General features: G+C 42.6%; 2 non-coding genes across 2 annotated transcripts; both read right to left on the reverse strand.

The window, feature by feature from the left end:
• Positions 1–13,886: 13,886 nt before the first annotated feature.
• TRNAV-AAC (transfer RNA valine (anticodon AAC)) lies at positions 13,887–13,959 on the reverse strand. Its single transcript has one exon. It is a non-coding gene; the product is annotated as a tRNA-Val (tRNA).
• A 307-nt stretch (positions 13,960–14,266) lies between these two features.
• TRNAP-UGG (transfer RNA proline (anticodon UGG)) lies at positions 14,267–14,338 on the reverse strand. Its single transcript has one exon. It is a non-coding gene; the product is annotated as a tRNA-Pro (tRNA).
• Positions 14,339–14,925: the final 587 nt, after the last annotated feature.

Below are 14,925 nucleotides of genomic sequence, written 5' to 3' on the forward strand. Positions count from 1 at the left end.
TTCATGAGAGGCATACAGAGAGAGGTAGAGACATAGGCAGAGCGAGAAGCAGACTCCTTGAGGGAGGCCCAATGAAGGACTCAATTCTGGGACCCCAGGACCACACCCTGAGCCGAAGGCAGACACTCAACCACTGAGTCACCCAGGCATCCCAAAAGGAAAAATATTTGTAAGCAAAGGAGAGAGGGAACAAGGAAGTTACACTCAGCAAAAAAGTGAATTCATTATGACAAGGTCACTTTTCCTTAGGAGATGGTTGAGGGTCTATCAGTCAGATTACTTAACTAGTGCTGATCAGGCCATTCCGGTTGGCTGGTTTAAGATTCCATTTCTGGGAGAGCCAAAACTACATAATTTAGTCTCAGTTCAGTGATGCAAGTCTTAGCATAAGTGACTCCACTTGGGGCCTGTTGTCTTGTTAACAAGGGTAAAGGTGTGTCCCAGGATTGGGAGGGCCTCAGAAGTGCAGACCACTCACTTAAGTCAGACTGTATCTGGATAGGCACTGGATGCACCTAGTATTCTATCCAGCCTAGATCTACTAGAGGGATGATAGGAGTTGATGGGACCCCATTTGGCAGTTGAGAAACAGGTCAGCATACAACCCTGTCTTTGGGGCTCAAACTCTCAGAAGAGCTAATGGTGAAAACTTCATAAGTTTTGAAGTCAGAATGATGTAGTTTTGGAATGTTCTTGTGTTGGTGGGTCTGGAACCAATAGCATAGAAAAAATTCTTGAGACATCTCTGGTGCAAAAAGGAGGTTTTATTAAAGCCCGGGGACAGGACCCTTGGAAGAGCTGCTGCACCTGCTTACCTGCTGCTCTCTGCTGCCCCAGCCAGGACTGTGAGGAGCAAGTGATCATAGACCTTGGGGTTGGGAGAAGTAAAGATAAAGGAAGTTCCAAAAGGGCTTTCATATGCTAAAGACTCACAGGATCCTGGAGGAATGTTATAATCTGCCTATCTCAAGTATTTGTCAATGGGCTACCGGTTATGAGGAGATTTAATTTTATCTAAATTTCCATTCTGCCTTTGTTTCCCACATCAAGAACACTAGGGCCTAGACCTAATCTACTTATGTCACTTCATTTTTTCTTAAGATTTTATTTTATTTACTCAAGAGAGATACAGAATGAGAGCGAGAGCGAGAGCAAGAGAGGCAGAGACACAGGCAGAGGGAGAAGCAGGCTCCATGCAGGGAGCCTGACGTGGGACTCGATCCCGGGTCTCCAGGATCACGCGGTGGGCTGCAGGCAGCACTAAACCGGGACCCTACTTACATCACTTTTTAGCTGTATGACCACAGCAAGTTACTTAATCCCTCTATCAAGCATATGATAAGAAAACTATCCCTACTCCATGGGCTTTTAATTAAGATTAGAGTTTAAATATTTATTGTGAATGTCCAGCATGTAGCAGGAACTTAAATAAACAGCAGCTGGCGTTAAAAAGCATCAGGAATTGGGCAGCCCTGGTGGCTCGGCGGTCTAGCGCCACCTTCGGCCCAGGGCGTGATCCTAGAGACTCAGGATGGAGTCCCATGCATAGAGCCTACTTCTCCCTCTGCCTGTGTCTCTGCCTCTATCTCTCTCTGTGTGTCTCTCATGAATAAATAAAATTAAAAAAAAAAAAGCACCAGGAATTTTCTCTTGGATAAACATTTTTAAATCCAAATATTGTCACCAGGAAGACCCCCAGATTTGATCTTTGCTGCCCACCTGCTTATACTCACTGGCCTTTGTTCCACATTTTTCCTTAAGCTCTTTTTTCTAGTTTACCTCTTAGCTCAGGCCAACAGAGAGACTGCCCCTCGAGCTTTAGTGACTGCCTTGACCCAGACCATCTAGACCAGTTTGAGCTTAACCCCGGATTCATGTGTGTGAAAATGGACCATGGAGTGCCCTCTATAATGACCAAGAACTACCTTTACCTCATTATAATACTAAAATCAGCCAAGGAGGAGCTCAAGCCTCATTTATATAACATAATTTATGTATAGGCATGTTTGCTTAAGGCTCCCTGGTAACTTTATCTACATACAATGACAAGGTTTCACTATCTAAATATTCATCCAACCCTAACAAAAGAAACCCATCCACTTTTGCTCAGGCAGTCATGGTTTTGGAAGGTATTCCCTGTGATCTCATTTGCTGCAAATAAATTTTGCTTTGTACTGCAAAGTGTGGAGGCCGAGAAAATTAAGGCCATTCCACTTTAAGTTCAGCATTAGTACAAGTACAGCCATCTCCGGTCCCTGTGAATAAGAGCTGAACTTTACCTTACTTCAGTTACAGGAAGAAAACAGCTTACAGCTTAATGTCCTAGAAAGCTCCATATTCGAGTATGAACAGAGCCCAAGCCAAGGGCAGGAAGCCCCTATCAGAATAAGAACAGAGCTCAATGCTCTCGAAAGCCCCATATCAGAATGTAAACAGAACTTGAGAAATTCCTCCAGCCCTTCTGGAGGTCCCCCGAGACCAGCCCATAACTAAGCTGAAACCCACCTCAGGGTCCAAGTCCCTGCTCCGCTGTGTCGGGTGTACTTGGACCCAAGCTCGAGCTTGTAAATAAACCCTCGTGTGTTTGCATCGGTGTCGGCTCCTTGGTGGTTTCTCGGATTCGCTATCTTGGGCACAACACAAAGGAACCTGGTGCAGTTTCTGACTCACCAAGGAGCAAACTCACATTGGTTCAGTTACAACGCCAGCACATTCATTCTGACCTATGGAACAAAGAGGAAAATATTTCACATTGAGGCTATATCAGGAAATCTAAGACACTGGACACAGAGAGTAAAAAGGGACCATGACAACTTCTGAGAAATTCCACACACACACACACACACACACACACACACACACAGCAAAAGCCCTGACATTCTGGAGCTGGCCAAGCACTCAAAGCTAGACCATTTTGCTCTCCTATCAGGCATAAACAAGTCTACGGAATACTAACCTTAGACAAGATTATTCTGAGACCATGATAAAATGAAACAAAGCAAGGGCATTTTTAATTATGTCTACAAGCAAAGACAAAAACAAGGTCCCTGTGCCACTCATAAAAGACCAAACACCCCCTCTCAACCAAAATAAGTGACTGTTCTTTCTTTGCCAGCTACAGCTTTATCTTTAACCTGCCTTCTCTATACAATCCAGGGCACTGGGGCCTGGGGTCTGGCAGGCTGCCTTGATGCTACACTCTGACCTTCCTGTGTCCCTGGGAACTTGTCCTTCTCCCTTTGTAGCTGCCTGCCTCTCCATTCTCTACTTAGGGCACATTCATTTGTCTCTCAATCTTTTTTGTTTTTTAAATATTTTATTTATTTAATCATGAAAGACAAAAAAAGAGAGAAGCAGAAACACAGGCAGAGGGGGAAGCAGGCTCCCTGCATGAAGCCTGATGTGGGACTCGACCCAGAGACCCCAGGACCACACCCTGAGCCAAAGGCAGATGCTCAACCACTGTCACCCAGGCATCCCTGTCTTTCAATCTGAAAATCTGTCCTTCCCAGGAATCCATGAGTTGGTTTCCTGAATGAAGGATTTAGCCCAGAACATACCAGAGAAAGGAGCAGGTCACATACTCCTGACGTCCATTTATTCAACAATGGACCCTTTGTGAAGTCTGGTGAAAGTTATGAATATCTTTTCAAAATGTTTTTATATGTACAAAATACATAAAATTACAAAGGAACTCACTTCTATTGAAAAGTTATCAAAAATATTTTTAAAAATCAATTTGCAAGATAGAAATAAATGTGCTGCAGGGCACTGGGGTGGCTCAGTCAGTTGAGCATCCAATTCTTGGTTTGACTCCGGTCCTGATCATGGGGTCCTCGAATGGAGCATCATGTCAGGCTCCCAGCTCAGGGGGGAATCTGCTCATCACTCTCCCTTCCCCTTTACTCCTCCCCCTCTGTTCCTCCTCCTCTGCTCACTCTCTTCTGTTTCTCTCTCTCTCTCAAATAAATAAATAAAATCTTTAAAAAGAAAGAAAGAAATGCAGTTTAATCGACACACATCAAAATAAGATATAGAAGCTTATTTAACAACTACTGTAATTTTCTAAATACTAAGGAGCATAAATGGTAATTCAGGATATCTGTATCAACAATGGCATGATGTGAAAATGGCTGAGATTTCTACTGGCAATGAAGTTACAGGTCCTGTTAATCTTACTGGGGTCTGTAGCCTGCATTCATAATAAAAGGAAAGGCTCAGTTCCAGTTAGTGATTAGGAAAAATACAAGTGCTGCTATTTTTTTCCCATCCAGGTCAGGTCATCTGACCCCGTGACTGCATCCACCACCCCCACAGCAAGAACCTCTCTACCCGTCAGTTAGGTAAGTCCTTCACTTCCAAAGTTGCAACTACCGCCTTTCCACAGTGGAGGGCGCCAACAGCAAGGCGCTCCCATGGCCTGTGGGGAAATAGAATCCGGAAGACCTGAATATCTACCATTTACTTCCACATGGATGGAACTGGAGGGTATTATGCTGAGTGAAATAAGTCAATCGGAGGACAATCATCATAAGGTTTCACTCATACGGGAAATATTAGAAATAGTGAAAGGGACCCTAAGGGAAAGGGGAGAACCTAAGGGGGGAAAATTAGAGAGGGAGATAAACCATGAGAGACTCCTAATTCTGGGAAACAAAGGTTGCAGAGGAGCAGGAGGATGGAGGGGGAGGGGGTTACTGGACGGTGGGCATTAAGGAAGGCACATGATGAGATGAGCACTGGGTGTTATACTATATGTTGCAAATTGAATTTAAATAAAATATAAAAATAAATAAATAAAAGTTTTTAAAAACCTGCAAAATTAGAGCCTGCAAGCTATGATTAAAGAGCTTACATGACTAGGATTGTCATTATGAGTATAACAAAGAATTTTTTTCTCTAGAAAATTGGTCGTATTTTGCAAAATACGTGCATTGAGATAGGAAATTATTCGCAAGGTTGGGAGGAATTAAGTCTGTCCACATACCAGCTCCTTGCTGTGTCCTGGCAAGAGGGTAAGCAGTGCCTAGTCTTTGCTTACTTACTACCTCTGGTTTCTCGTTGTTTCCTAACACTCATCATGAGTGTCTATTGTTTTATTTCTCACTGCAAATTCTGGGCTTTGTTTACACATCCCTTTGAGCTTGGTTAATGCAATGAACACAGAAGAAATGACCTCTTTCCAATGTTCCTGTGGTAGGGCGTGTGAGAGTCCTGGCTAAAGGGTGTGCCAATGATCCTGTAGAGAGCTGATGGCGGCAGTGGAGTTGTCTGGAGCTGCTTGGTGGGCATGTGACTTGAATTGCCAGGAGCTGGCACCATTTCCAGAGAGGGGTAATGTGCAGGAGTAGCTGTTTGGACAATGGAAAAGGCATGCATTTGTTCTGGTGTGGATCTGGAGCTTGGGGGCCAGGAGAGACTTGGAGTAGACATGAAAGAGGAAGCCAAGTGACAGATTGGGCAACAGTTAAAAATCAAGAGGTGTTGATCCTACTGGCAACCATGGCAGTGGGCATGGGAAGAGCAGAGGACCAGGCACATGCCCTAATAATGGACAAGGAAGGGAGAAGAATCCCAACATTTAAGGCAGGTGGAGGAGAGTCAGACCCTGAGGCTCAGGAGGTGGGATGAGATTGGATGTGGTATATATCACAAGTTCAGTGTGTTGATGATTCAGAGAACTGAAAAACATGATGACTGTATAGTGTTCATGGCTTTTACTGCATGAAGGTCACTGGCAACTGCTGTGAAAGCTGCGTTGGGTCATTCACTCATCATCCAACAGATATGCTGCCTGTTTCTACCTACCTGGCTGCAAGACAATCCAGAAATCCCACATCTAGATGTATATTCAAAGGAAATATAATCATTATTTCGAGAGATATATGCATACCCGAGTTCATCATAGCATTATTCACAATAGCTAAGATGTATAAACAACCTAAGTGCCCATTGATGGATGAATTAATAAAAAAAATGTGATATATTTATAGTGGAATATTTTTCAGCCTTAAAATATAAGGAAAATCCTGCCACTTGTGACAACATGGATGAACCTGGAGGATATTGTGCTAAGTGAAATAAGCTAGACACCAAAAAACAAGTACTGCATGATCTCCCCTATATGTGGAACCTAAAAAAGTCAAACTCAAAGAAACATACAGTATAATTGTGATTACCAAGTGCTGGAGGTGTGGAAAAGGGAATTGTTGGTCAAAGGGTACAAACTTTCAGTTATGAGATGAATAAATTCTTGACACCTAATGTACAGCATAATGGCTATAATTAATAATAATACATTGTATACCTAAAACCTGCTGAGAATAGATCTTATGTGTTCACACAAAAGTTAATTATGTGAGGCGATAAATGTGTTAATTACCTTGATTGTGATGATTATTTCACAATGTATTTGTATATCAAACATTACATTATATACCTTAAATATGTACAATTTTTAGTTGTCAATCCTGCCTTGATAAAGCTGGGGTTCCAGCTAGGTTACGGAACAGCTCTCTCTGTTGGGTCCAGGGATTCAGGCGCTTATACACAGGGGAGAGCCAGACAGTAAAAAAAGTGACCCAGATTGATCAAGGCCTGAGTCACCATTTGAAAAATCAACCAATATAATTCACCATATTAACAAACTAAAAAAAAAAAGAAAAACCATCTGATTATCCTAGTAAATGCAGAAGCATTTGATAAAATCTAATATCCTTTTTTTTTTTTTTTAGGCACATTTAAAGGCTTTACTTATTCTGCAGTAAAAACTTACATAATGTTATGGTTAAACAGCAAGATGTAAAGATTATGCAAAACATTCTCTGGATTCTAGCTTTTTTATTGAGGTATTATTGACATATAATGTCATAGTAGTTTCAGGTGCACAACATAATGATTTGGTATTTGTATATTTGATAATGTGGTATATACTATGTTTGTACCTGTTTTCACTAACCAAAAGAAATTGAAAGATTTTTATTTTAAGGAAAAAGCCGTGACCATGATACCGAAGGTCTTTTGTAAAAGCAAAGTTCTGTGACTTGAACTTTTGGGAAGTGGGCAATACTCTTCACTTTATGCCATTTTGGTTTGCCAAAATTTTCATAGGAACATTCTATTTTTGGAAAGCAGGAAAACCTGTATTGCAAAATGATTACCACAATAAGTCAAAATCTGTTACCAACTTAGTAACAAATCTTTTTGGTTTTTTTTCTTGTGTCTAATATCCATTTTTTTATAAAACTCTCAGCAAACTAGGAGTAGAGTTGACTCTAACCCTAGAAAAGGCTAACATACTCAATGTTGACAGACTGAGAGTTTTCCCCAAAAAATGAAAAGCAAAGATTTCTACTCTCACTACTTCTATTCAGTATTGTTTTAGACATTCTAGCCAGTGCAACAAGGTGAGAAAAGTAATTAAAGGCATCTGGATTGAAAAGGAAGAGGTAAAATTTTCATTCATCACAATGACATAATATCCGTGGGGAAAATCCAACAGACTCTTCTCAACCCACACCACGCCCCAAAATACTAGAACTATATGAACTATATGTGTTTAGCATGGTTGCAAGATAGCAGATCAATATGCTAAAATAAATTGTATTTCTATATACTAGCTATGAATGATGGGAAACTGTCTTTTAAAAATAAAAGAAACTGTTGAATTCTGTTGTGTTGATTTTAGACATAATTGAAAAAACAAAAAGTTATGCCATAGTTTCTGAAGAATTATAATGAAGAAAATGGTGCAGACACAATCTGCATTTTGCAGGCGTTACAGCATGCCTCCCAGCTGAGTGCTCAAGGTTTGGTTTGGTTTGGTTTTGATTTTTGGAGAAACTGGAAATTTGGAGAAACTGGAAATAAGTGAATCATTTTCCCAGGAGCTAAACCAGCCCCTTCTGGGGGCAGGCCCTCAATCTAGAACCCTGCTTGGGATAGCCTCCCGCTAAGCAGGTTACCTGTGAGAAAAAAGACCCACTCTCCAATCAGAGAAAGACAATCATCATATGGTCTCAAAAATACATGGAATATAAGAAATAGTGAAAGGAATTATAAGGGAAAAGAGGGAAACTGAGTGTAGAAAAATTAGAAAGAGGGATCCCTGGGTGGCGCAGCGGTTTAGCGCCTGCCTTTGGACCAGGGCGTGATCCTGGAGACCCGGGATCGAATCCCACGTCAGGCTCCCGCCGGCATGGAGCCTGCTTCTGTCTCTGCCTCTCTCTCTCTCTCTCTCTCTCTCTGGAGAATGAATGAGTGCCAGTTAATTAACATAGAGTATAATATTAGTTTCAGGTATATAATATAGTGATGCAACACTTCCATTCATCACCCAGTGCTCGCACAGGTGCCCTCCTTAATCCCTGTTACCTGTTTCCCTCATCGCTCCCCGCCCCCTTCCCTTCCATGCTGGTGACCATCAGTGTGCTCTCTATAGTTAGTGCTCTCTGTTTCTTGGTTTGTCTCTCTCTCTTTTTTCCCTATTGCTTATATTTTGTTTCTTAAACTCCACAAATGAGTGAAATCATATAATATTTGTCTTTCTCTGTGTAACTTACCAAAAAACATTTTTAAATGAGCTTCTTTGGTTTAGTTCTTTTTTTTTTTTTTTTTTTAGTTTATTTATTTGAGAGAGAAAGAGGGAAGGGAGAGTGCACACAATAAGGAAGAGGGAGAGGGAGAAGAAAAGAGAGTCTCAGGCAGACTCTATGCTGAGCACAAAGCCCAACTGGGGGGCTGGGGGGTTGTGGTTCAATACCACTACCTTGAGATCAGGACCTGAGCTGAAACCAGGAGTTGGATGCTTACCGGACTGCACCACTCCAATGTTCTTGCTTTAGTTTTTTTTTTTTTTTTTTTTTAAAGATTTTATTTATTTATTCATGAGACACAGAGAGAGGGGCAGAGACACAGGCAGAGGGAGAAGCAGGCTCCATGCAGGGAGCCCGATGTGGGACTCGATCCAGGGTCCCCAGGATCACGGCCTGGGCTGAACGCGGCGCTAAACCGCTGAGCCACCCGGGCTGCCCCTTGCTTTAGTTCTTAAGGGCTACTCCTGCCCCACCTCCTTGGTCTATTGCTCTTGTTTAAAATTTCATAAAAGTGGGGGGAAATGATGTAGAAGAATTTATGGCATGAATTTACAATAATTACACTTTTTGAGTATTTTTACAAAGCAAGTTATAAAACAATGCAAAGTATTTTTGTTAAAATGGTGCATATGTTAAAATATGCAGACAATCTGAAAAGCTCTAAAGCAAAATATTAACAATTGGGTGGCATGGTTGAGGGTGATTTTCATTCTTTATGCTTCTTCATACTAATTATTATTCTTATGCCTGCTTATCTTTTCTATAGTGTGCGTATATTAATGGAATAATTTTTAAGTGTCTAAAAATACAAATGTGGGGGGTACCTGCGTGGCTCAGTCAGTTAAGCCTCTGCCTTCAGCTCGATCATGATCCCAGGGTCATGGGATTGAGCCCAGCATCGGGCTCCTTGCTCAGTGGAGAGCCTGCTTTCTCCCTATCTCTCTCCATCTGCCTGCTACTCCAGGCCACTCCATCTGCCTGCTTGTGCTCTCTCTCTGTGTCAAATGAATAAATAATATATTTAAAAAATACGTAAAAAAAAAAAAAACCCACAAATGGGAAGTCCTAAGGAACTGGAGGAAGTTGACCACCCACATGACACTTGCAGCAGGGAAAGCCCCACTGTGCATCCTGGCCAAGGGTGCCTCTGCCACTCTGGTGCAATGTAACAGCAAGCCCACTTAATGTCATGTGGCCAAGTGAAAACAGAAAGTTAGAGTTGACACACAGGAAGGAGGGAAATCCAGAAATCCCTCTCACTCATGTTTTTAACAAGTTACTAAAACAAAAAGACTGAAGGAAGTTGGAAAGTCTCTTCTGCTGGAAGTTGCTCCCACATCTGGTTCTTGTGTCCATAACTGTGGCAGGCAGAATTCAAAGATGAACCCCTAAAAGCACCCTCCTCCCCGGTGTACATGCCCTGTATACTCCCCTTCCTTTGTTTTTTTTTTTTTTTAAGTTTTTAAAAAATTTTTATTTATTTATGATAGTCACACAGAGAGAGAGAAGCAGGCTCCATGCACCGGGAGCCTGACGTGGGGTTTGATCCCGGGTCTCCAGGATCGCACCCTGGGCCAAAGGCAGGCGCTAAACCACTGTGCCACCCAGGGATCCCTTCCCTTCCTTTGAGTATGAAAGGATATCATGCCTATGATCATGATACGTTTTATGGAAGAAGCAATTTTGCAGATGTCATTAATGTCACTAGACAGTTGGCTTTTTTTCACTGGTCAAAAGGCAAATTAGGCTGAGTGGGCCTTACTTAACCAGGTGAATCCTTCAGGCAAAGGTTAAGTACTGGAGAGAGGCTGCCCTGTGGCCTCAAGGGAGAAGTAAACTGTTATTCCAGGGCCCGTGAGCCAGCAGGGGGCTCTGAGACTCTGAGAGCAGCATCTAACTCAGAGCCAGCAAAGCAATGGAAATTTCAGTTCTACAATCACAAGGAACTGGATTCGGCCAACAGCTAGTAAGGTTGGGAGAGAATCCTAAATCTTGGAGAATATGGCAGCAGTGTCAACAACATGATCTCACCTGGCGAAACATGAAGAGAGGACCTTGCTAACCTGTCCCCAGACTCGTGTACTCTCTCTCTCTCAAATAAATGAATATTTAAAAAACCCTACAAGTGTAGAAGGTGGAAATGGTGGGGGAGAGAGGTATTTTGAGGTACCCTCATTTGGTAGATTCTGAGTTCTGACTCATAAATAGAAAGGTGGTTCTTTCAGGCATCTGGAAGGACAGGTTGAAGATTGCTGTTTTTGCAAAACAGTATGATTATGTAGGCCTTTTGTTTTTCTTCAAAAATTTTAAATCCTCTTACCATAATTTTTCACAGGGGAAAAAATTTTAATTGTGATGAGGTCCAATTTATAAATTTTTCCTTTTTGGTATCAAATTTAGGAACTCTTCACCCAGCTCTAAGATGAAGAAGTTTTGTTTTGTTTTTTTCTAAAAATTTTATTTTTTTTATTTTTTAATTTTTTTCTAAAAATTTTATAGTTTTACATTTAAGACTGTGATCTCTTTTGAATTAATTTTTATATAAACTGGGAAGTTTTGGCTGAGATTCATTCTTTTGCTTAGGGACATATATTCTTTGTCCATCCATAGGATGTTTTAGCAACATTTATTGAAAAGGCTATTCTTTCTAAGAGGAATTGAATTGCTTTTTTGCACCTTTGTCAAAAATTAGTTGGGGAGAAATTATTTGCAAACTACATACATATAACAAAAGACAAAGGTGAAGTATACAAAGAACTATCAAAACTCAACATTGAAAAAAATCCTCCATGTTAGCAGAATAGAGAGGGGAAAAACCCACATGATTATTTCAACTGATGCAGAAAAATCATTTGACAAAATTCAATACCCTTTCATGATAAAAATACTTGACAAACTAGGAATAAAAGGAAACAGTTGAATGGTTAAACAAACTTTGGTACATTTATACCAAGGAGTACTACTGAACAATAAAAAGAAATGAACTATTGACACATGGAATGAATCCCAAAGGAATGATGCTGAGTAAAGAAACCAATCCCTAGCGACTACATACTCATTTCATTCATATGGAATTCTTGTCCTAACAAAATTATAGAAACATAAAACAGATTAGTGGTGGCCAGGCACTAGGCCTGGGGAGATTAGAAGGGGTTGTGTGTGGCTATGAAAAGGATACCCCAAGGGAGGCTTATAGTGATGGAACTCTTCTGTATTTTGACTGTGGTGACAGTCACAGGAAGCTATACATGTGACAAAATTGCCATATGGAGAACTGGAGAAATTTGAATAAACTCAGACCGGTGGGCTGTACCAAAGTCAATTTCCAGTTTTCTTACTGTACTATAGAATGCAAGAAAGATGTCATCATTGGGAGGACAGGTGAGGGTGGCATGAGACTTCCCTGCACATTTTTTTTTTTTTTTGCAATTCTATGTGAAATCTATATTTCAAAATTTTGATGGGAGGGAGGGTTGTTTTTTGTTTTGAAGATCCCAGATTCCAAACTGGTTGGCATTCTCTTCTAAGAACTTGATACTCTAAGCTGGGGAGATGTATAGACCATCAGAGACCTGCTAATAGCAGGGGCTGTGGTCAATTTACAATTCCCTGTGGTTTTGCGGGCACATTTTTTTTGGCGGGGGGGCACATTTTCTAATCTACACTGAGGATATGGTATTTCCTATATGGGAAAGAGATGATCCTCATTAAGCAGGAGGTCCTGTTATTAAAACAGGAGATACTCAGCTGAAACCATCTCTAAATGCCCATGAGGCCTGAAAGATACACACTTTGGCTTGAAAACACATAGCTATATACAGTTATAAGAATCACCAGCAATCTTCATATTAAGAAGCCAAAGAAGAGAAAATAAATCTACTGGGATGCTGCAGTAATCCTGTACTCTCTAGCACTGGCTGGCTACCCACCGGTCTTCAAATCATGCCCCAGGTAAGTCAGGCCCCAGGGATGGAATTCAAGCTACTTTCATCTTTTAGAATTTAGAGCCAGCCATTTAAAAGAGGTTTGGGAAGACTTAATAATTTATAATCTAAGTTTAAAAAGCATGTTTCAAATCTGTATCTATAACAGATAGATATACTACAGCAGGGGAAAATTAACAGAAAAACAAACGAGGTTAATTTACCACATATTGGTAGTTATCTCTAAGTTGTGGGTTTTCCCATCAATTTATTTTTCTATTTTTTTCCTGGATATGTTGTTTTCTTTCTCCTCCTCCTCCTCTCTTCCTCCTCCTCCTCCTCCTCTTCCTCCTTCTCCTCTTCAAAGTGGATTTTTATAATGGGAAGGGAAGGGAGGATTCTCTATATGATATTCAGTCAAGTGTGTTTTGTCAAGATTTGGTATCTCTAGTTAGAACACTTGTTTAAAAGGATGGAAAACTCAGGCAGCAGAATGGAATGGAGCAGGTGGAAGCCTCTGAGATCACAGCCACTTCTGAAAGTGCTGGTGCTATTTGCAGGGGGAAAAAAAGCTATGGGTTTTTTAAAAAATTGAGAGGAGGGTGGAAGGTTTCCCTCTCCTTTATTTAATTTCTAAAAATAATACACATTCACGGTTTAATTTTTAAAAAATTTTAAAACAACAAAAAAGTTGAGATTATAGAAGACTTCCTCTGCATTCACGTGCATTCCCCAAAGTGAAAGGTGGGAATGACTTGAGAATCCCTACTAAAACCAAGGCATGAGGTGGTGTGCACTGCACGAATCTTTCCCTCTGCGTGCTCATGGAGCCCAGTGGCTCCGGTCAAACTAATCCTGTTGGCTGGGATGTAGTTCTCTAACCTATAGATTCCTCCCAACACTTTCTTTTCCTGAAGACCCTTGGAAAGTTATCAGCAGTGAAGGAAGGCATCCCAAACCCTGTTGAAGCAGCGTGATGTGACCGGGCAGTCTAAGGTGCTGGCTTAAACCCCTGGTCTCTTTGAGGGCGTGGGTTCGAGTTCCACCACTGCTAGCTTTTAAGTTTTACGTCCTAGGCAGCAAGTGGGTTGGGATCAAGTATTTACAGGGTCGGTGGCTGAGGTGGAAACTGGCGGTGTTCCACCTCTTTCTCCATCCTGGAAGACCGCCCACGTCTGTAACCAGACAGAGAGGACGGTGAGTGGATGTCCTGAACCGGAGCCAGGTTTGTGCCAGAGTCTCCAAATGTACCCCCAATGTAATAATTTTCAAATAGTAGTTGGCGGGTGATGTTCTAAACAGGACCAAACTGGCTCATAGTCTCCAATTTTTAAATACGGGAAAAAGGAAAACAGAAACCAAGTCTCGGTGTTTCCGCCCGGTTTCGAACCGGGGACCTTTCGCGTGTTAGGCGAACGTGATAACCACTACACTACGGAAACCGCCGCACGGCGCTCTCCCTATAATGGTCTTGATGGTTAAGCAAGTCTTCCTTGGGGACCGTGGATACAAAGTTCCACGGCTAAAATGGCATCATCCCTCAGATTGGCAAAAAAAACAACCGCCAGCGGCTCTGCATCGTCTTTCATCGGCGACCCTCGGTTCCGAGGCGACTCACACTTCTGCTTGCTCGTCTTCCGGAGCTCCAGGCCACTCGGAGCCCTTGCGTACGCCATCTGCTCGTCCAAGACGCGAACCGTCCATCTAAAGAATGTAGGTAAAAAGTACCGGGGGGGGGAGGGAAAAGGCGGGCTCGTCCGGGATTTGAACCCGGGACCTCTCGCACCCAAAGCGAGAATCATACCCCTAGACCAACGAGCCGTCCGGTGCCTCCGTGCTTGGTTCAGTCTGTAATCTGCGTCTGTCTGGGGGCGTTGTCACTAACAGGAAACCTTACTTTCGGTACGTTGGCATCACCCCCGGATCTCCGTCTCCATGCCCAATTAGTCCCTGCTCAGCAGTCTTCGCATCCGCCGTTAACCTCATCCGTCGGCAGCTCGCATCCCTCGGCCCGGCTCTGTGATCTGGAATCCGAAGGGACGTGTCTTTGCCGGCGCGCCTCCGGCAGCAGGCACCGAGACGGGGAGCGCCTGCCCTCCGGGGCAGCCCGAGGAAGGCCAGAGTCTGGAGGCCCAGGGTCCGGGTGCAACTCCCGGGGAGAAGGGCAGGCGGGCTTTGGAGACTGGATCCTGAGCCGCGACGAGCCAAACAAAGCCCGAGGGGCCCCTTCAGTGGGGCTCCTGGCAAAAGGACGAGGGCTTTATTTTTCTCATGGAAATACGACAAGCAACACATACGTACTTGCAAAAGCTTCAGAAAAATACTTCGGGGAAGTGTAAGGCAGAAACGAGATGACCGGCTGCGGTGGCCGGGTGCGCAGCCCGAGCGCCAGCCCCCGACTCGCTGCA

This window comes from Canis aureus, chromosome 10 (genome assembly GCF_053574225.1).
Source record: "Canis aureus isolate CA01 chromosome 10, VMU_Caureus_v.1.0, whole genome shotgun sequence".
Taxonomy (NCBI): domain Eukaryota; kingdom Metazoa; phylum Chordata; class Mammalia; order Carnivora; family Canidae; genus Canis; species Canis aureus.